Source organism: Aulostomus chinensis, chromosome 9 (assembly GCF_037954235.1).
Source record: "Aulostomus chinensis isolate RoL2024-O1b breed Wild chromosome 9, RoL_Achi_v1.0, whole genome shotgun sequence".
Taxonomy (NCBI): domain Eukaryota; kingdom Metazoa; phylum Chordata; class Actinopteri; order Syngnathiformes; family Aulostomidae; genus Aulostomus; species Aulostomus chinensis.
Genome location: NC_141328.1, coordinates 8,529,979 through 8,551,961, shown reverse-complemented (window position 1 = coordinate 8,551,961; position 21,983 = coordinate 8,529,979). Strand labels below are relative to the sequence as shown.

Sequence of the window (21,983 nt, the reverse complement as noted above, 5' to 3'; positions counted from 1 at the left end):
AGCATAGCAGGAGTCAGCGGCACGTAATACATAACAGTGCAATGAATGTTTAAGGTTTAATAGATCGTGAAAATGGCAGTCTGATGACAGAGATGGAGCATTTCATTAGAGAACCTGAAACAAGACTGCATGGGTGGTTGCTGCTGGACTCTAATACACTGTGATGAAAGTCTGGGTGTTAAAGTGCCCACACAGTACACCTGGAAGGATGGCCTTTTGGTCACAGATACCTTTAATTAGAATTGGACTTTGACAGCAATAGCTGCTTAGGTTGGTCACTCTGGGCCAACAAATCTATAACTTAACTTAAGTACAGATGTTCCGTACTTAATCCAGTTCTCTAAGAATATCTAAAGAATCAAATTACATAAGAATATTTGATTCATCTCACAGAACTCAGCAAGCCCAAGTGTATCATTCTAGATAGTATGTAGCACAGAAACAGCGGTATGACATGAAACACAACATTAGAATAGCCGAAGCTGTCCTTCTGTACCAGCTCCCGCTCCGACACAGATGGAGATGCCTACTTCAGCAGCCAGCCAAATGAAGGAACAACAAACCTCCATTCCACGTTTGTTGATTTAAGACAGGGAGGCAAACTCTCCAAAGTCAGCTTGACAGGTGAACAAGTTTTCGGCTGGGTTAAGACTGTGCTAGTCACAGTCCCATGCTCACAGCACTGTATTTTTCATGCAGATAATAAATGTTCCCTTGCTACTGTTCTGATGCCTGGGCCCTAAAATCCCATGCTCGTGCCTGGTTTTTACTCGTGCGGGTTTATTCTACCATTTCAGCCAAAGCAACACAATGTCTGAGGTGAATAAAGCACGCATTATCTCAAGTTTTAGTCTTTTCTGCTGACCCTGCTGATTTTTTATCCAGTTTTATTTAGCTTGAAAATGTTATTTTCAGATCTAAATACTAATACAGTGCTACGGACCTAGCTGGTTACAGGCCTGTGCAGAACCTCAGGTGGTAGAGAGTCTGATGCTAAGGGTCAATCTGACAACAGAGAAGGAGAGTGTGGAGGTTCAAAGCGCAAAGCGCAAAGCATAGTATGCAAAGTTTCTACTGTCTGTATCAGTTTCTGTTCACTAACAAAACACTGTATCTGTATCTGTATCTGTATCTGGGCTGACCGGAAGTTGCTATGATTTGTACCGATTCAACTGTCAATCAGTCAGTCAAGATCAAATCTACATTAATATTCTGCCTCACTTTTTTCTCCCTCAAACGTTTTCAGAAAAACAGCATTTAGTGGTCAGATGCATCCAAATGCACCCTCCTCGACTGATTTGGTAGGTCCACAGAAATAATCTGAATTTGGCATACCAAAATTCTGGTCGTGTGTCATGCCAAGGGTAGCACACACTTCATTTTGGGTGCCACAGCTCTCTCTCTCTCTGTAGACAAATAATGGAACAGCCGGCACAGGGTGGTTTTAATGTTGATTATGTTTTGGCATCTGTTTCTTGAGGACAAGCAGATGAACTTGATGGTTTCTATGTCTGAGGAAGGAGACAGGACAGACATAGATAGTCATGACACATGATTTGTTAGACGATACAGATAAAGATGAGGGAAAAAATAGCACTGACAACCTGACCCTAACAGAGCATCACAAATTAGTCAAATACATTTGACAACAGACTAAAAACATGTCTAAACCAATGCAGATTCAGAGCTGGATACATATTGCTACAATTGGGCAAAATGCGACCAACCGGAAGCATAACTGCATGCCCTGAATAGAGAAAAGCGCAGCAGCTTGAGGGTAAGAAAGCCACCAAGTGGTACAAATTTTAACATTTGCCTTTCATGTTGAATATATAAAGGGTCATATATTCCTTACAGCCTACATGTTGGTGATACAAGTCGAGCTAAATCTAGTGGAACGTCCCGATATATCAAATGGACTCAATGCCATGTTCTAAAATTTCTCTACATGGCTGAGACATCCAGAGGAACCGCCTAAGGCATTCTTAGAAGTGTGTGTGTTTGTGTGTGTGCGTGCATGCAAGCATGCGTGTGTTATGAAGGCGCCAGTGTCGAGAACCATGTTTGTATTGACCGAGGAAACTCGACAGAGTCCCCATTACAACCATGTAGTAAACAAAGGTCATGTGCAAGTGAGAAAGGGAGTCTGTGGTATCTTGAATCATAAAAGAAATATGATTCACAACAGCACATTGGGAGTTGTTCTCTGCGTCCTTCTCTCTTAACACAGCAACAATACTAGTCAATATTGTGGGGGGTTTTAGGCAAACTGAGGGGCTGTTGACATGGAGCTAAGTTATGCATAAACTTTAAATTTTTATTGTGATTTGGCTTGTCAGTCAAACGACAAAAGCATTTTGGAGGCCTGCAAATGCAAACTTGGAAACCAGCTTTTAAAGTGAATTCTTCTGAAAAGGCAACCATCTCTGTTGTCACGTATACAGGCAAAATCACTGTCCCCACCATGTGAGAGGAGGACAACAATAACAATCATGTTGGACTGGCAAGCAGTGTTTGTGTTGCTGTCTCTTCATAGTTTATTAACTCTGTAATAAAATGTAGATTCATTGCAGCACAATTATGACCAGTGAAGACTTACTGATTACATGTACAGAATATTGTCATCATGTTTTCCTAAACGCTCCTCTCTGAAAAAGAAGGTTTATCTACAGGCATGTGGTGTTCTGCTACGGTATGTCATAGCGTGTTACTAGGGGCCTAGCATGCATACTGCAGCACATTCGGACGTCACGAAGCAAAGGAAGGACTTTATGTTTTTAGTTACACCATTTCCATCTAAACATGGCCTGAGTTGAAAGTAGATTTTAAAACATTGTCATGCCTAATATTATTTCCTTCTGCCGTTAATAAAAAAAAATCTCTTTTGACCAACACAGTTTGAAAACACATAGAAGCAATATCGTTTGGTTACATTTTACTTCAGACAATGCAAATGATCACCGCTGTGACTCCTAATTATTACCTCCACGAAGGAGGCCATGTTTTTAGTGGTGTCTGTCAGCAGGATTATGGAAAAAACAATGTGGCTGATGTTAAACAAACTTGGTGGAGGGATGTAACATGAGCCAAAGAAGATCCTATTCTATTTTGTGGAAGAATATCTTACATATATATCTTGCCCTCATCTACCCCTCCAGGTGGGTGGACCAGATCCATCTCAAATTTGGTCAGAAATGCTTTTAGAACTTTGTGATGGGTTACTGTGAGGTTTCTCTTTATTTGCAGTCATAGCATAACCAAGTGGTTGCATGAAGTAATTGTAAAGTAAAAAGAAAATTAACATCAAAATTACACAGTTTTGTCTTCTCGATATATGTCAGCGACACGTGTTCTTTAGCAACACCTAGTGGATGCAGGAAGTGATACTGGCACCACAGTGCATGCATTTGTCTGCATCTTTGTATGAAATATACATATAATCAGGATCCATCCCCCTCTTGCTCCACAGAACTGCTATTATCATATGCTGCTCTGCATTGGCTCCCTATCAAATTCAGAATAGAATTCAAAATTCTCCTTGTAACATACAAAGTCCTCAACAGTCAGGCTCCTTCATACCTGACAGAGCTCATAGTCCCCTATTATCCAGCTAGAACCCTTCGCTCCCAGGATGCGGGGTTACTTGTGGTTCCTAGAGTTTCTAAAAGTAGAATGGGAGCCAGAGCCTTCAGCTATCAGGCTCCCCTCCTGTGGAACCGTCTCCCAGTTTCGGTTCGGGATGCAGGCACCCTCTTGACCTTTAAGAGCAGACTTAAGACCTTCCTTTTTGATCAGGCTTGTAGTTGGGCTGTTTAGGCTGGCCCTTAGATATGCTGCTATAGGCTTAGACTGCCGGGGATCTCCCATGGTGCACTAGGCTTCTCTCTACTCCTCTCTGTCCTCCTATATTTGTCATACATAAATCATACTCATACATAGTACTAACTCATCTTCTTCTCCGGAGCCTTCGGGCTCCCCTCATCCCAGATCCCCGGTGCTGCTGGAGGAGGCTGCAGACCTGAAGAGGCTCAAGCTGCCACCCGTAGCACCACCTGCTCACATCCTCGTCTGTCCATCAGTCTCTTTCCTTTTTCTCTCTCTTTATCTCTGTCCCACTCTGTCCTTCTGCATATCTATCTTCCTCCATTATCTGTCTTTGTCTCTGCCCCGCTCTCCTGCTCTCTTTCCCCCCAACCGGTCAAAGCAGAAGGCCGTCCCCATTGAGCCTGGATCTGTTTGACATTCCTGCCTGTTAAAAGGAAGGTTTTCGTCACCGCTGATGCAAGATCTGCTTGCTCATGGAGAATTGTTGGGTGTAAATTCATTGAAGGAGCGTGGTACTAGACCTGCTCTACCTGTAAAGTGTCATGAGATAACTTTTGTTGTGATTTGGCGCTATACAAATAAAATTGACTTGACTTGACTTGCTGTTATCGTCTCTATATAAATTGCATATATAAAATAAATGCATTTTTACTCTCAGTTTATAGAATTATTTCTGTCATTCATGCCTCCCTTCAATTTAAAGTTCTTTCCTCTGCTCAAGATATAATACTGCTCCAGCAGCCTTTCAGCAGTGTCTCTGAGTGTGTGAGTGTGAGTGAGTGTGAGTGTGTGTGTGTGTGTGTGTGTGTGTGTGTGTGTGTGTGTGTGTGTGTGTGTGTGTGCGCGCGCGCGTACACGCAATGAGGTACTCTGATTTTTAATCCCCCATGTACAGGTGTCAGACATGGAACCTGGGAGTGGTAGACATGCTATCCCATATTGCTGGTGCTGCATTAGTAATCAGGACTTTGTGTGTACAGACATCTCATTACCAGTTAGCTGAAGTGTGGTGCTGAAGGTGGGGCGAGGGCAATGACAAAGATTCTCTGAGTAATGGGCTCTAACAGCACACCATTAAGTAGACCTGTGGTGCACATAGTCGCCCTACAGGCCCATTACCAAGCAAAACACAGAGACAGACACCTAAAGCCTCTATTGGCAGTCTCCCTTTACAATTTAATCTTGTTAAACACAACTCCGGTAATGTTGTTGAGGAGTGTTATATGATTGTTGGGCTGAAAAAGGGAGCTGATGTGAATGAATAAAACATCCTGTATGTTCTTCTGTCTCTGTGTTTTTATAATTGATTGTGTGCCTTACTTAAGCTAATTTGTGCAAGGCAATCAAAAGTGACCTGCAGCAAGTCGTGTGCACTTCTCTAAAGTCAATATGTTAATGCATTTTGCTTCTCAACAATGACATCCTGCTTCCACATATTTATCCCATGCTTCCTCTCTGGCTTCATTCATATTTCATTGTGGAGATCATGGACCTGGGCGAAACAAGGAGAGCATGAGGTTGCAATTAATCATTTTCAGAGTATGCTAACGGCAGTATCTATATTGGTCATTGAACCAGTGTAGGTTAGAGGAAGAATGCTTTTTGCATCCATCTTTCTTTAATGCACTGGTGGTCTAATGAGAAAATCGGCTCTGAATGGTGGATCTATAAGCCTTCATGGTGGAACAGAGCAGGAGAAGAATAAAATAACCACCTTGGTTTACACTAGCTTGGCTGTTACAATCTATAACATTATGAGCAATGACCTAATTTGAAATGTATTCTTTATTTAAAAAAAAAGCATTGTTTTAATTTCTACATCTCTTCAATAAGTTCACCAATCCCACCCAACTGCGCAGATAATTGAATATTTCTCGAGCCAGCCACTGTGGCTCACAAAATGTAATGAGAGCCAGGAATAGTGCACAGAAAGCTGGGTGGCTGTTGACTGCAGGATTTAGGAACTCGGCCGTGCCCCCCCATTGCTGCTGGCAAGAGATTTCTGCCAGGCACCAATGTGCAGAACAAGAACTAATCTGGAGTGGTCTGTTGCAGCTAAAAGGAACTGGCCCTGAAGTCATGCATTATTGGAAAAATGGGAATATTTTTTTCTCCAGTCAGTTCTATAATTTCTTGCTGTAGACCTTTGTTGAACATTTATGTTCAGGGCTTTGAAGAACCGTGCTTTTCGTTTCCGACCACAACTCACCAGATACTGTCTGATATCTCATATTATGAATTAGGATCAAAACTACTATCTGTTTTAAATGTGAATTGATACACCCAGATAACTTTCCATCAGACACTCAGATTTAAGAATACATACACAAAGTTTGTAGATTCAAGTTTACAAAGATTTTCTTCTTAAGGCAGTTGGGGAGAGTTCATCAGCTCAATCTATTTAGGCTGTGTATATGCTCATACATATCCATGAGCAGTAGGTAGGACTTAAAATTGACAATGAAAGTGGGGAAATGCCTCTACTCACACATTGTGAATATAAATGAGCGAGTAAGAGTCAACAGCAACCATCCTAACCGCTCTTTCAGGCTGTTTAGGTGTATCTGTGCTCCCATCTAAAGGCTGACGTTATCATCTTCATCGAGTTCAACACCTTGGTGTCACAAGTTGCTGTGCTAACATTTTAAAATTTAATAAATAAAGTCCTGATATATTTAAGGGAAAACTAGACTGCTGGTGACAAATCAAGAGATCATCAAAACCCCGACAAGGTACATTAAAATGCAATGAAATGCTCCAACTCTCTCAACCTGTACAACTATACATATAAATAATGCATTGAAAAAAGAAATCCCACACTAAGGACATAAGACATCACTGCAATTTATGTGAGGTGCCTACTGTTCATTTCTCTGACTGCCTACGGGTTGAACTGTCTTTAAGTGGGTGGTCTGAGCGCCGATGCTCCGTAAGCAGTTTTTTGAGGTACGAGGCGTGAGGACAGACTATGCGCTGGGTGGCTGATGTCATCTTCCTTCCATTTCACGACTGTAGTGGGTGTTGTAAATGTCCTCAAGCATGTGGTCTTGTTCAATCAGGTTGACGAAACACACAAGAATGCCTCCAGTATGGATGGTCCCTTCGATAACCTTTTTTTCTTTAAACAGTCTCGGTTCTCTAGGGCACATCCATCCAAGAGAAGAAAAGAAAGGGGCCTGAAATTTGAAAGCCTGATGATCTTCTCACTATTCCCACTATTCCTCACTATTATAGCCTCTGAGTCTCCTGTGTTCAGACATGGGGGACTCGAGTCGAGTGACTTGACTCGAGTCCGACTGAAATCGCCAAATTGAGGACTTGTGACTTGCTTGACTAACAGTCATAAAAGACTCGACATGACTTTGACTTACTATTCATGACTTGAGACGTGTTTTAGATGCATGCAATGATTTGACAAGTCATTGATTTCTTTGTTAATATGTGAATTATTAAAAAAAAAAATTCAAACGAATGTTTCCTGTTGCATATGGGCTAACCTGGCAACCTGTAATCCGACCAAGTGAAGCACGCATCACTCCAGCAGTTGTGCGGAGTTTTGGGAGATGGAAGGCGCAGCTGGCACCGTTGTTCCCAAAATCATAAAATCTGGCTTCAAAGAATATTCAACTGAAAACCAAAAAAAGTAAACATTTGCAAGGTCTACTTGCTAAAATTTCAGACACCTCCAGCACCACATCGTATCTTATTTGGCATTTCAGGCTACACAAGGAGAAGTAATGTGAGATCTCGCTAGTTGATTGTTTTTAACCTGAAGTTGGCTAACATCCCATCTCCTCAAGTCAAAAGTGACAAGAGTTTACTGTTAGCATTACAGACCACCTCAAGTTTGAATCATGTTGACGTTTTAGTTTTAAATTAATCCAGCTTCTCAAATAACCGACAATTAGACTAAAATAGGTATGATTAGGCAGATCAGTTTTGGCTAGCTGCTTGGTCTACATTTCAATCTAGAGTTTGTTAGCTGCTAGTTAGCAAGCTGCCAGCATCTGCAGCTTCAGGGCAATGAAGCGTAGTGCTAATGTATTTCTAAATTTGTTATTTATTATCGGTATTGTTATGAGGAAAGTTTAAAAGAAAAGTTAAGGGGTGTGCTGCATATTTAATGAAAAATAAGAACACTTCTTACTAGAGAAGAATGGACAAGACCTTTACACGATTTTGATTAAAACTTATTTTGATTGCAATGTTACTGATGTATTTAATGGAATACTATGCAATGAAAACAAGCATGCAGGCACAAACACACTCACTGCTCTCCCTCTTTCTGTCTCTCTCTGTATCACACACACACACAGCACTCTCTCTCTGTCTCTTTCTCTCTCTCTCACACACACATATACACACATGCGCATTCACAAACAAACACACATTCACAAATACAAGGCCTAATTACACTGTTTCTATGTCTCTTCTTAGACCTCTTTGAAGGAGTAATGGACAAAGAAGTCATACTTGTCAAAGTTCACTATTTAATGCAATGTTTTTTTTGTAAAATTTTGAAATATTTGTTGCAAATAAAAGTTTGGCACTTTACGACGGTTGTCTTCCAGCTTATTATAATTTTGTGACTTTACTTGTGACTTACTTGACCAAAGCTATGACGTGACTCGACGTGACTCGACTTGACTCGACACTCACAAAAATGACTCCAGACTTGCTAGAGACTTAAGGGTTAAGACTCTAGCAAGTACTCCTACCTCTGCCTGTGTTTTCTCCTGTTTTGTTTTGTTTTTTTTCGATATTTAGGGAGATGTTGTCTGTCATTTATTTGTCCAATCGCTGTGCTGTCTGAAAAATTTCACAATGCTGGTTTGACTATAGGCAGCACAGTGGTGCAGTGGTTAGCACTGTCGCCTCACAGCAAGAAGGTTCCGGGCACGGGATCTTTCTGTGTGGAGTCTCCATGTTCTCCCTGTTCCTGTGTGGGTTCTCTCTGAGTACTCCAGCTTCCTCTCACAGTCCAAAGACATCAAGACGGGACGAGGCTAATTGGATACTCTAAATTGGCCGTAGGCATGACTGTGAGTGTGAATGGTTGTCTGTCTAAAAATGTTGGCCCTGCGATGGACTTGCGATCTGTCCAGGGTAAACCCCGCCTCTCACCTGAAGGCTGCTGGGATAGGCTCCAACCCCCCCGTAACCCTTAACAGGATAAGAGGTAGAAAATGGAAATGGAATGGTTTGATGATATTTGGCAAAATGGTCTTGTGTGAACAGACAAGAGTGAGGGATTAACATCCGGCTCTCCTGAATAGAGACCTAGGGATGAAAAGCTGGTGTCTACTGTCATAGAACCACTTAGAGATGGAATTTAAACAGATCTAAATGAAACAGTGATATTAACTGCAGACTTCAATTAGCAAAGCCAGTTTAACATAAGGGTTTTAGAATGTTAAGGTATGTAATAATGGCACAGGTACACTTTAAAAACATTCATTATCTTACTGTAAATTGTCTTATAAGACAACAAAATTGGAAACCACCCCAGGCCAGCTGCTTTGCATGCTTTGTCGGATTTAAAAGCCTTACTCATTGCAGCCTATGTCTCCTGGTGTGTTTCCTCGTTGATTGAGTGCTCAATGAGAATCTGTGCAATGTCTGGTGATCCTGAGATATACTCAAAGTGAGTATCATTGAAAGATATCATTTACCAAATCTGAAGGATACCAAATTCTGTTATGGTTGAGATATTTCGCTATAAAACAAAAATCTCAACAGCAGCACAAATTGGCGGCTAGAAAAGGTTGTATTCTTGCTCTGGGAACTTTGAATGGCAATCCAATAAGTACTTTTAGATATATTTCTACCTCTTCCAGCCACACTGACCCAAAAAAAATGGGACCAAGATCTTTTAGGAAATGTGAAGTTGTAATATTCGGTGTCTGTAAGGGAATCATGAATATATACACCGCAGGAATATTACAAAATAACTGCAGGATGTTCCATTATTCATTTTTATTCAATAGGTGCAGGAGATCACCTGTGAATGTCTTTCAGACAAACAATAACAAATCCACATGACTCACACTGACTTGATGACACAACAACCACTGTGTACTTTGTGAAGGTAACTGACAAAACAAGACCATCTACAAACTATGTGACTGCACCACAAGATTTTTAACTGCCTGAAAAGCAGAAGATTCTCATCTCGTTCAAGCCACCAAACACCCAATAAAAAAAAAGCTTTTAGTCCTAGAACCTCCATCAAAAAACCTCCAAATAACAACTGAATGAAAAACACAACACTGCCTGGGTATGGCTGCATGTGAGGGAGATTCTTACAAACAGGAAGTGCACATCACGTTCATTTCATTAAGTAAATGAAGGAAGGTCAAGTAAGTTTTATGCACCAGATATATCACTGTTCTACTTGAACTATTTGGGACTAATTGTGCAAAGTACACAACTTGTATTTTTAAGTATAACTCAATTATAATTCACTTTAATATCGTCGTCGTCTTCCGCTTATTCCTTACTAGTAAGGGTCGCGGGGGGGGCTGGAGCCTATCCCAGCATCTACGGACGAGAGGCGGGGTTCACCCTGGACAGGTCGCCAGTCCATCACAGGGCCAAGATACAGAGACAAACAACCATTCACACCTACGGTCAATTTAGAGAATCCAATCAGCCTAGTCCCCAAATTGCATGTCTTTGGACGGTGGGAGGAAGCCGGAGTACCCGGAGAGAACCCATGCAGGCACAGGGAGAACATGCAAACTCCACACAGAAAGATCCCGTGCCCGAGCCGGGACTCAAACCCGGAACCTTCTTGCTGTGAGGCCACAGTGCTAACCACTGCACCACCGTGCAGCCCAATTCACTTTAATATGTGTCTGATAAGTGCATTAAAGTAAATTGAATGGATTCTCTCCTCAGTCTGAGTTTACTCATGTAAAATAGCTCTCTTTCTCTAACTGCATTTGAAAAATTATACTTTAATTAAGTCATTTCTTTGCAAGGATCAATTGTTTTACTTCTATATTCTGAATTAGTGGTTGCTCCTATTTTTGCATTGTGAGGACATTAAGAACCAAAGTTTGAGAAATGATCCCTTGGGCTAACATAGATTCTGCAACACAGAAGATGTCCATAGATCCTACAAGAAGTGTAACATCAAATCCTGGGCCCTACACACGAGCATTTTCTGAGGGGCCCCTGATTGCAAAACACCCTCCACACACACAGACACAATTATACACACACACACACACACACACACACACACACACACATACACACATTATACCTGGATCCCACACACTGTCCCTTTAAATGAATGAGCCACTGAGAACACTGTTGACATTGATGACAGCTGACTGTAAACTATTTCAGGTGTGAGAACAACAGTAATGCTATGTGATTTGTGTGGGAGGACTGTGAGCTACTGTAGCAACACCACAAACCTTGTTAAAACCCTTATGGGAGGAACCTATATGACCATATACCTGTTGGCATATTTTGTTAGTTATTTTAATAATCAACCTGGTTTGGAAAGCAGTGGTATCGCACAGTACAATCTCACATCAAACCCTGTGTACTGGTCCTGTTGCTGCCATTTGGAATTGATTACTTGGAAATTTTAAGGTGGAAAAACAAACCAAAACCCCATTACAAGCTTCAATTACAATCCACAACTAATGAAGTTTGCTCCAATGGCTCAAAGGAAAATGACGATGCCATATTTGCTTTTTCTGTGCCAAACTCAACTGCAACTGTTCAGAAATGAGCCATTGAACCAGGAAATTAAGATGATGAAATGAATGTCAAGGGAAGTGTGGAGTAGTTTGTGACTGGAGTTGATTATTGATTAATCTTGTGAAGAGTAAAAAACCTAATGCTTGATCAAATGTGAGAAAATGTTTTTTGATAATTGAAAGCAGCACTAAGAAGAACAACAGCCATCAGTCCGCATGTCACATTGTTCAACTTTATTAGCTAAATATTCACTTATTTGTTATCTAATGACTCCCTAGATAGCATTACATCGTCTGTTTGAATAAATATGTTTGTGATATGGATCTAGTATCTTCTTGACATCTTTGAATACATCTTATCTGACATGAGGTACAACTTCAGGCTTTTATCTAAAATTTACATTGAAGCCAGTTTTGCTGAGGACAGCATGTGGCATTCTAAAATGTCCTTAGAACTATGATGAATATGACATCTTGTCAAATGTGTCTCCCTTTTGAGGAACTATCTTACCGTAATGGAGAGATTATTTGCTTCATTGTTTGTGTTGTAAATCTTGTAAATTAACCTGAGTGCCAGTGGATGTCATCTCTGATTTGTGTCAACAGGCCTCTAATGAAGATGTTCAACCTGTGGGCATGTTACAGCTCTCGTGCACTGACTCTGTAATAAGACAGTTTACTGGAGCGCTGTGCTTTACAATTGTGTGCAAGAGCCCTATTACCCAATGATGACTGACTCTGAAGGGTGATGCTATGAAGGCTGTAAAATTTCTACACACCTTTCCTGAAGCAGAACTTAGGAGCAATCAAGAGCTTCTTTACATCAGCTGTTTGAGGTGCTGAATAGACTGTAAACAGTGATGCATGTATATTAAAAACTACATCATAAAGAAAGATTTAATGCTTGGAAAAGTGTAGCAGTTTTCTGATAAAGCTGCTACTTCAGGAAGTTGTTGGTCTTAAACTCATATTAAAGAAATGATAGTTCCTAAAAGTTTCATAAATGTACATTGTCAATATTCACTCTGTCATCATATCTCCATTAGACTTTATACATGCCAATATTTTACAATAAAAAAAGAAAATGGAAAATGTCACCGTAGAGATTGCCATGAAATTCATCCTGCGCATTGAATCAATCCTCTACGGAGCAGAGAGCAGCCACGTACATCACCTGTGGACTATCTCCAGTTATTTCTACCAGCACCTTGATCAGGGGCACTGACATGAGTAAGAACTTCCTCATGTCTACGTCTCTGGAACCCCTCCAAAGAGAATCGCTCAGACATGAGGAAAACATGCAAACTCCACACAGAGGCAACTGTGCGAACAACTGAGTCAAATGAGTAAAGAATAGACTTAATAATGAACAAACACAATAAGACGTATATGATATTTCTCATAGTTTCTGCTGTTCTGTAGATTCCTAAGCCTCATCTCTTCAATCTTATTTCTAAAATTGAGTTACAGTTCTTCGGCAAACTTAAAGAGACTTCATTTTAGCCTTCAGATGCTTTTGAGAAAGGCTTCCCTGGACTAATCCCAAAAAAAATTGGAAAGAAATCTTCCAAAGTCCAAAGCCTGCAATAAAACTATTTTACCAAAAGGCACACATGGCAGAAGTGACAAAGCCTCAAAAGAATGGAAAGGATTGTCAAGAAGGAGAATCAGCACTTTAGAAAATAGGATTGTGTTGAGAGAGTGTGAAATGGATCTGCTTTTGTTTTGGAGATCATCAGTCTGCGGTCAGCACTGCAAGGCCACACAGACGGCCCCCTGATGAACAGATGGACAGCCAGAAGGAGCAGCAGAGGAGATGATCCAGAATATGGACACTCCATGATCATGAAGCAGTGATAAGAAACAACACTGAAATTGAATTTAACTCCCTCCGCACAAAGAGATAAGCGCTGTCTGTCTGTGTCCGTCTGTCTGGCTCTTTTCACTTCTGGATGAAAATAAATGTCGACGCTGATGTATATACACTCTTCCTGAGTGTTGGACTCAAAGTAAGAGAAGCCCACAGAAAAGAATATTCCTCCCTTGTTCTTATGTCACACTCACTGACAGCAGTGTGCAAAATGAATTACGAGAGATGGTGGAAATGACAGTAAACATATCCTGGATGATTTTCTGAGTACAAGTGGAACATTATCTGTGCTGGAGCAGATTACAGTACAAGGAAACTCATTTGGATGTAAAGGTTAAAAGTAACAGGCTTTATGCTGACAGTTAGTCTCTTACTCTGTTTATTGGATCTTCTCCAAGCTTTGCATCTTAATGAGACTCAGGTATTCCCCTCAGACTGAAGACATTTTTTGGGGTTTTTTGCAGTGCAAGCTTCCTTTTTTTCTGTCAACAATACATTTTGCATTAATTGACTCTTTTCGTGAGCTGGGCCCCATGGGGCAGCACATTTTCCCAAGCTGCATACAAATCCCACTTCTGATTAGCAGACCCTAAATTGAACTATGGCCTGAATGTTAACCTTAAATAACCAGCGCAAACCCCAGCCATTTACCCGGTGGATCCTATTAGCAATGGCGCACATGCAGCTTCATACAATTGGCTCAGTCAAGGGATAACAAAAAAATGTTGTCTTTGCAAATTTGCACATTTTTGTCATTCAAGGCAAAACGAGTAAACACCTTGATGCACTGTTTAAAAGCACAGTCAAGTAGCAGGCCAGTTGAAGCTACACATAAATGGAACAAATAACATTAAAGCAGAATAATGAAGTACAAATTCTGTATCGAAGGCCGTCAAGCTAAACATCACTTATGTGTAAAAACAGAGTCTCTAAACTACTCAAAAGAATTTGAAAAATGATGCCCTTTGAAAAAAATGTGTATTCTGGTAAATGGCTTTGCTCATTATAAGCACATGATAAGGAACCATGAGGGTTGGAGAATATATGTTGTACCACCTGAAGTGCCCCACTCTCTCTCTTTCTCTCTCTCTCTCTCTCTCTCTCTCTCTCTCTCTCTCTCTCTCTCACACTCTCCCTCACAAACACACACACACACACACACACACACACACTGTCTGCTGATGGAGATTTACACTGCAGACAGTGTGATTTTGCTAAAGGGTACAAACGGGTTGTGAATTCATTCTGCAACATCCAAAGAATCTTACGTGAGAAGGCAGTTGAGCAGAATGATGCAGACACGCTGCTTTGGATGCAATCAACCAACCAAAGAGAATGAATGTGTCACAGTGGCTGCAAAGAGTTCTGACCAGGATTTCGAATTTTAGTTTCAGTTTTCTTTTTTTTTTTAAATCCATGTTTGTGGTGCTGGACTCAGGAGAGCTCTGAGGAAGTTACAAATCTCGAGCAAAACACTGGAGTACCATAAAACTGCCCTTAGGAAATAAATAGAAAGTGGAAATAAAACATATCTACACCTCTGTCTGGCTTTGTAAGAGCTCACACACAATAATTCCAAAATATGCTTTACATGACTAATTTCTTTCTTTGCAAATCTAGAAGGGACATAGAAGCACAACCTTTTCACATCATATTTGAGTGTTTATTGAAAAAAGCATATGAATTGAGCAGCATTATTTATAAGAGCACCAATTAATGCAATCCCTGACAGTGACACATAGTCAAGCGGCGCGTCACCACACCATATGACCCACCAGGGCGTCGTGTCTCACTTGCAAATGATACAAAGATGGTTTGCCACCAATCCATACAAACAGCCCTGCAAAGCGCAGATTCCAGCGCGTCTCTAGAATGATAACACACAATGTCTTAATTGAACTGCATTAATTGACCCGTGGTCGTGTGTGTGTGTTGAGACTCCTCGGATTTGGTAATGTGTGAGGGACACAACACCAGGGTAAGTAGAGCGGAAAGAAGAGGGGGGCTTGAGAAGGGGCTCCTATAGATAGCTGATGAAGGGCTTCATTGTATACTCTCCCCTATCGGCACCACGGGAAACGTCAGACTCACTGATGTCAGAGAAAGCCTTTCATTAAAGGTAATTCATCTGTTGACTGTGTGATCAGCGAGGGACCAACGCCCCCGGAACATAGATGAACCTTACAACATATTATTCACCAGGGGGAGGGTGCTGAGGAGGGGGGTAAAGTCAACACGTGTGATTGAAAACATTAAAGATACCAGATAAACATGAATGATTGATACTTTCCCCGTCTATATTTCCATTAGCTCTAGTTAACAAACAAGCTGCTGAGAAACAAACATATTTGTGCAGCCTCGACACCGCTGCGTAACTCTGTAATGCATGGCAGTCACAAACCCCACCGATCTCCATGTGATATAAAAGGGGGAAAAAAGCCTTACCTTCAAGTCTTCATGACATAAGTGCGTCCAAAGTGAAGAAAATCAACTTCTGCGACGCCGTCCAGCTTTTTCCTTTCTTTCTCCTCCTGCTTCTTTGTTTGGCAACGCCAGCTCCACTCGCTCGCTGTTTGCCAACACCACCACACAGGGAGCGAAAATTAAGAAGACATGTGTGGGAAGTCAAAAAAATGCCTGTGTGAAATAGAGGGTGTTGCTGTCTTTACAGATGCGGGGTAAGTCCCAGACAAATCTCCAGTGTCTCGATCCCACTCCGCTGCTCAGACTCTGTGCAGTGTCGAGTGGTGCTGAACGAGACTCCAGGGGTTGCAGGGATTTCCCACTTTTCACCTTCTTCTCCCTCCTTTCTTTCTCTCTTCTGTTTGATTGCACAACTCTTCCCTCCCACTGTGGAGGATTTTTTTCCTCTTCTTTATTTTTCTCAAATTGGATCCTCACCAAAGGCAATCTGCACTAACACTGTTAGTATTGCATTTCACCACAACATGGGGCAGGAACTGACTGCGTAAAAATCGATCAGATGCATTTTAAAGGCAATACTTCTCTTATTAATCTTTTATTATAATAATTCAAATAATTAAGTTAAAAAACAGTCTGCTGACAAGTTATTTCAGGAGTTTTTGTGACAAGCAGGCGAAAAAGGAGGACGTGTCTCCCTTTTACAGAGCTCACAGTCTGCTCTTGTTTAAATTTAGCTGTAAACTCTTGGATTTGCATCACACCTTCCTCACCGGCGGCCCTGTGCTGTCGTCAGCTGCCTCTCTGCTGTTAATATCCGCATCCAGGATGAATGACTACACACTGATGCGAGGACACGGCTCATAAAACATGTTTTCAGCTACAGTAACACACTGACGCATTTCAGCAATTCACTAGCCGGTGTGTGTGTATGTGTGTGTGTGTGTGTGTGTGTATGTGTGTGTGTGTGTGTGTATTCAGGGTATAAGAATTCACCAAGTCAAAGAAGGGCACATCAGCAGGTCGCTCGAGTGTAGTGCAATGTGGTCCACACAGCCTACTATGCGTATTGAATGTCATTCTTAAGGCGCCCACTAGCGCCTTTTCAGGTGTACTGCATGCCGACGCTCCTCAGTAGGCCACTTGAAGAGGCGGTTAAAGTCGTATGCTACACACACACACACACACACACATCTCATTCTCGACGTTTATGTACTATTCACCGTTCGATGATTGCCTCGGATCATCCCGCGGGTAATTTCGACTTGTACATTGGAATCGCTTTTCTTTATATGTTTATCATTACCCTGCTGATTGCACTTATTGATTCATCAGTCTAATCAGTTGCACCGCACTCGTTCCGTAATGAATGAAGCCAGCCGATCCAGCTGCTTCCAGCTCTCAAGCTGCATTTTAATCTGCGGTTTGGTGTGTTGTGACTCTCAGAGCACTAACAAAAAAGCCGGCGTAGAAGATGAAAAGTGGGTCGCATTTGGTGGTGTTATTTATTTATTTATTTTGCCAACTTCCTGATCATAAACTAGCACGTAATGGTCAGAAAATCATTTACTGATGCCGTGTGGTACTTTTTATTCATAAGAAGAACAAGTATGTGGTTTCTAAATTGTCTTCTCTGCTCTTTAAGTGATCACATCTCTCCTTCCTGGAGCGTTTGAAAAAAGGCTGCAGGGAATCTGCTTGGAAATTGAATGCAATCCGTTAATGCACAGATGTCAGTTAGTAAAACATTTACAATTTAAGACATGATATGTTAATGTATAAAACATTAATTGGCATAATAATCCCTAGAATGATTGATGACATTCATAAGATTTGCTGAAGGCAACTGTGCAATGTATTAACATTCTTAATTACAGAGGTCAATTTAATTACTTACTAAATTCATAAACGCTGAAATTATTCCACAGCAAGACATGTATGAGTATATATTGAAGCAATATTCTACTCAAATAGCGTATTTTGCCTTTCAAGTACTCAGAAATAGGTGAGTTGAGTTCACAATGACTTTTTTTTTTCTTTCCTGTATGACTTCCTTGTGACACCAGCTTGCATAATGAGCCACTCATCAACAGACGCCTTGTCAATGTTATAATTCTTCCTTGGTAAGGAATGTGTATACAGGGTCACAAATTTCTCAGTTTTAGTCATCGACAATAAAAGATGAAATGAGTTTTTACACTACAACCATCCATCGAGTATTGGTGGGGAAATTTTAAGTGATATATCAATCCAACAGGCACCCAGCTGGCCACCAACGTTGATAGTCGTGACAGTTGGAGGTTATTCCTGCCACTTGGAGAATTATGAAGCAAAGATGTGTGAGTATTTCTGCCTAGAAAGAAAGAAGACAAATTTCCCGACGTTTTATCAGAAAATATGCGTGAAGTGTGAAAATTGTGGCCTTGAGTACAAGTTAAGCAGAAAATAATAAGATCAGTTGAACCCCTCCTACACTGAGTGTGATTTCAACCACTCTAACCTCGGAACATTCTGTTAAGTAAATTCTCCATCGTTCGGTGTCGATGAAATCACACGATGATTTGTGTGCTCGTCCCATCAGCCACATTGCATTTTTATTCAACATTTCATTTAAAAGACCCAGGGGGTGCTGCCTGGTCCACATGCTGGTAATAATGAGCAGATATTAGAGATCAAGCATCTGCAGTGCTGCAAATTTCCTGGTGGACAGCCCATGAAACACTTCTAACACACTCTCTACTAATTTACATCTTCTTTTTTGCCTAAATTTTACTGTATGCTTTTGTGGTTTGTAGGCACCTCATGTATACACTGCATAAAAGCTTGATTCTTATCAAGTATTTAGGTATATTGTTTTTGTTGTTGTTGTTTTATTCACCTTCTCGCCAGGCAGTAATAAATTATGCACAACCGCATCCGGTAAGTTGTTCAAAAAAAGTATTCCGTTCATGCAAAAAGAGACCATTTTCTAATCTACAAAGCCATTAAACATCCCATCATCTACAACATGACGTTACTTGCTTTTGCTGTATTCGTGTGGCCATGGTGGAGAAATACTGTAATAAGCTATTTTTGTTCATGAAAAATTCACAAGAACCTGTCAAATATGAAAAGGTAGTCAGCAGTTATTTTCCTCAATTACTAAAATAACTTTTCTTATGTTGCTCAAAACAGTTATTCTATGACACTGCCACAATATAAATATTTAATCTTCATATTTCTCTGTCAGTTTATAGCCCTTAAGCTTTAAACTCAAGAGATAGTCGCACTCTCAAAACTGGACATATAAATATGTAGATTCTTGTTATTGTGTAAAGAGTTTGAGCCATATGTTTTCTTACCTTCTGATTGGAACAAATTCATTTTACACCCATAGTGCACTCATGCACCTTGGCATAAAAATGGCTGACACAATGAATATTTCAAGCTCTTGACAGTGTTGCCCGGGGAGACCAACCATGTCTCCCAAACTCAAAAGTTGAGCTCTGTTTTTATATCTGGATCCCACCCCACAACCACAGTCCCATTCCTACAGGCCACAAAAAACTCACAACTACCTGCACACATCCGCATTTTTTTCTGTCATGGGAACACTTCCAGCAGCTCTGCATTCAGTCCTGGGTCTGATAATCCTGCAGTAGATACAAGTATTTATTGACTCCGACACAAAGTCATGTTCTTCAAGTTTCTTGGATGCACGGACACGAACAGTTGGAGTTCTTTCAACAACATACACAGAGGAATGAACGCTTGTCACTTCCACCAGTAATATCTTCGACTTCTGTGGTTTCAGCCACAAATGCAACCCTCTGACATCATTCAGTTGGCGCTGTGTTTGAAAAACTAAAAACATGATATAAACACGATCACTGTCCTCTGTGCTGCTTTTGCTACAAATGCTACACTCCAGTGCTATTTTAACACCGGTCTCTTTTTTTCTGGTGCAATGATTGCTTTCATGATATTGAACAGGATGCAGCAGGAAAAAAAAACAAGAAGGCGACTCCTTGTCTCCTCACAATAGGAACCAGATCAATTGGCTATTATTAGCAAGTTCACCCATAGTGAAAACCTGTGTGTACCTGGGTGTGTGCAGTGGGAAAGGGGTATATTAGAGGGTGGAGAGTTTGCCCTGACAGACAAGTTCCATCAGCCAATTAGAGTAGCAAAACATGTAACACCATCACACGCCAAATCCGATCAAAACAATGGTGAAAATGTCTTTTTCCATCAAGAAACTCCACTGATGCATCTTGTTCTTATTCAATCGCTGTTATTGAAACTATTTAATATGCACTTACAGCCATGTTTGTTATACTATCGCCAATGTGCTTGTTGTTTTGACACTTGCCGTTTTCCTCTAATAGAAGGGAGACTACAGTTTTGATTTGTCTGTTACTTTCGAGTCTCATAGTGGTTTTAGATGCAAACCTAACTGCAGGGATCAACTTTAGGGCTGGGAAACACAGATTGTGTCACCAGGCAAATAACAGTGTTGCAGGGAAATTTTTTTTTTTTTTGATTGCGTGTTGCCACATACTTGCATCACATTCGATATCTCGTGAATGCCTTGATAAAGTTCCGATCCGCTCAAGAATGTACTGATTTGAATTAAGTGGTCAAAGGCCAATCTCATCATGACCTCGCAAATCATGCTTTTGGCTATAACTCAAGAAAACTCAAACATGTCGAATATAATAAAGTAGTGAATTGATGACATTGTATATCTAAAAGGTCAGCTTGACTAGTAGGGCAACGTAAATATAAGGCAATGATTATTTTATTTTCCATTTCAAAACACACAAAGTGAAAGAGTCTTAATGGTGCACATTATTATGTTGACTTGGACAAAGAAAACGATTCATAATGCTCTTAGCTATGAAAAAAAAATGTCTCCCTGTTTTCACTTAAGATTATCACATGAGCTTTTGGGTCCATTAAATATTGTGTTTCCCTCCCCTCAACTATCATCCTTCATAAATGGGGGAGCAGCAGAATTTGTGGAGTTCTTCGCTGTTGCGGTGACAGACTCCAGAATATAAAGACCATACCCTTTTTTAAGAAAAAGCCAATTAACAAACACATCAAAAAGAATTGTGTTCTGGTATGTCTTCTGAGTAAAACCGGTAATTACTTGGTGAGGTGTAAAGCTGTTCACAGTAGCTAAAGTGTGTATTATACTCAGTATTCCTGCTCCTATGGCTGTTTGTCTCCTGCCAGAGTGGTGATGCAGTGCTAGCTGGGGGAATCAGCCAAACAGGGCTCCTAATGCAACCCGGTCTGCACAACAGCTATGTCTTCGACGGATCATCTTCAACTCTGTTCAGTTTTTCAGCATTTAATGGTGTTCAGGTTTAATGAGATTATTCAATAAATCATACAGTGAAAGCGTAGGGGTCGAAAAGTTGCTGTTTACAAACAGATGAAAATGTGGAACAGATCCCACATCATGATGTTTACAATTAATAAATCAAAAGGAAACAGTCATATTTTAATGCGTAATGAATTAGCTGCACAATTGAAGATGGAGCGCTAAATGAGAGTGAATAATTAAGAGAACGAGCCACATGTTGTATTCTTAAACGAGAACTATTCATTTTACACTTTTTTTTAACGCGTTCAAAATCCAGATGTACTTCTCTGCTTTTAGATTTTCTTCACACATACAGCCTTTGCATAGAGAAGGTGAAAGTGACACATAAAAGACTGAAAAAACAGCTTAAAACCAATAAATCCTGTCATAAACAAAGCCGGCAGTTGGGTAACATTGTGCAAACAGCAGATGAAAGTATCCATCTGTGTTTGCACCTACTCTTATCGCAGATGGATCAGTGCGTGTTACATAACCCAAACATAATCAACAACAAATAAGATGCCAGACTGATGAAACATTGAAAAATGGAGTGTTGGTGTTCATATATTGTCTGTCTGTCCTAAACAGTCGACAAGTGGTGATAGAGGCTACATTAGCAGCCAGGCTGGGACAAGCAGTCTGAGCCCCGGGACAGAGCAGAGGAGTTCTGGGCATTGAGCCATGGAGCTGTCTGGCCTGCTGTCCTGCCTGGAAACACCGCAGCTCTCCACAGATGTAAATGTGACTGCAGGTGGCCTTCACAGCATTGCTCAATAATAAAGTAACCTCCCTGGTC

The 21,983-nt window shown here is 40.8% G+C and overlaps 1 protein-coding gene across 2 annotated transcripts in view; it reads right to left on the bottom strand.

Annotated features, from left to right (window-relative positions):
• Positions 1-16,238, bottom strand: part of LOC147255684 (metabotropic glutamate receptor 4-like) — a 178,471-nt gene extending 162,233 nt beyond the window's left edge. Inside the window, exon 1 of one of the 2 annotated variants that reach the window (XM_086213546.1) lies at positions 15,859-16,238. The gene's annotated coding sequence lies outside the window, so the exon portion shown is untranslated. The remainder of the gene's footprint in view (positions 1-15,858) is intronic. The other variant, XM_086213545.1, reaches the window with a different exon arrangement.
• Positions 16,239-21,983: the final 5,745 nt, after the last annotated feature.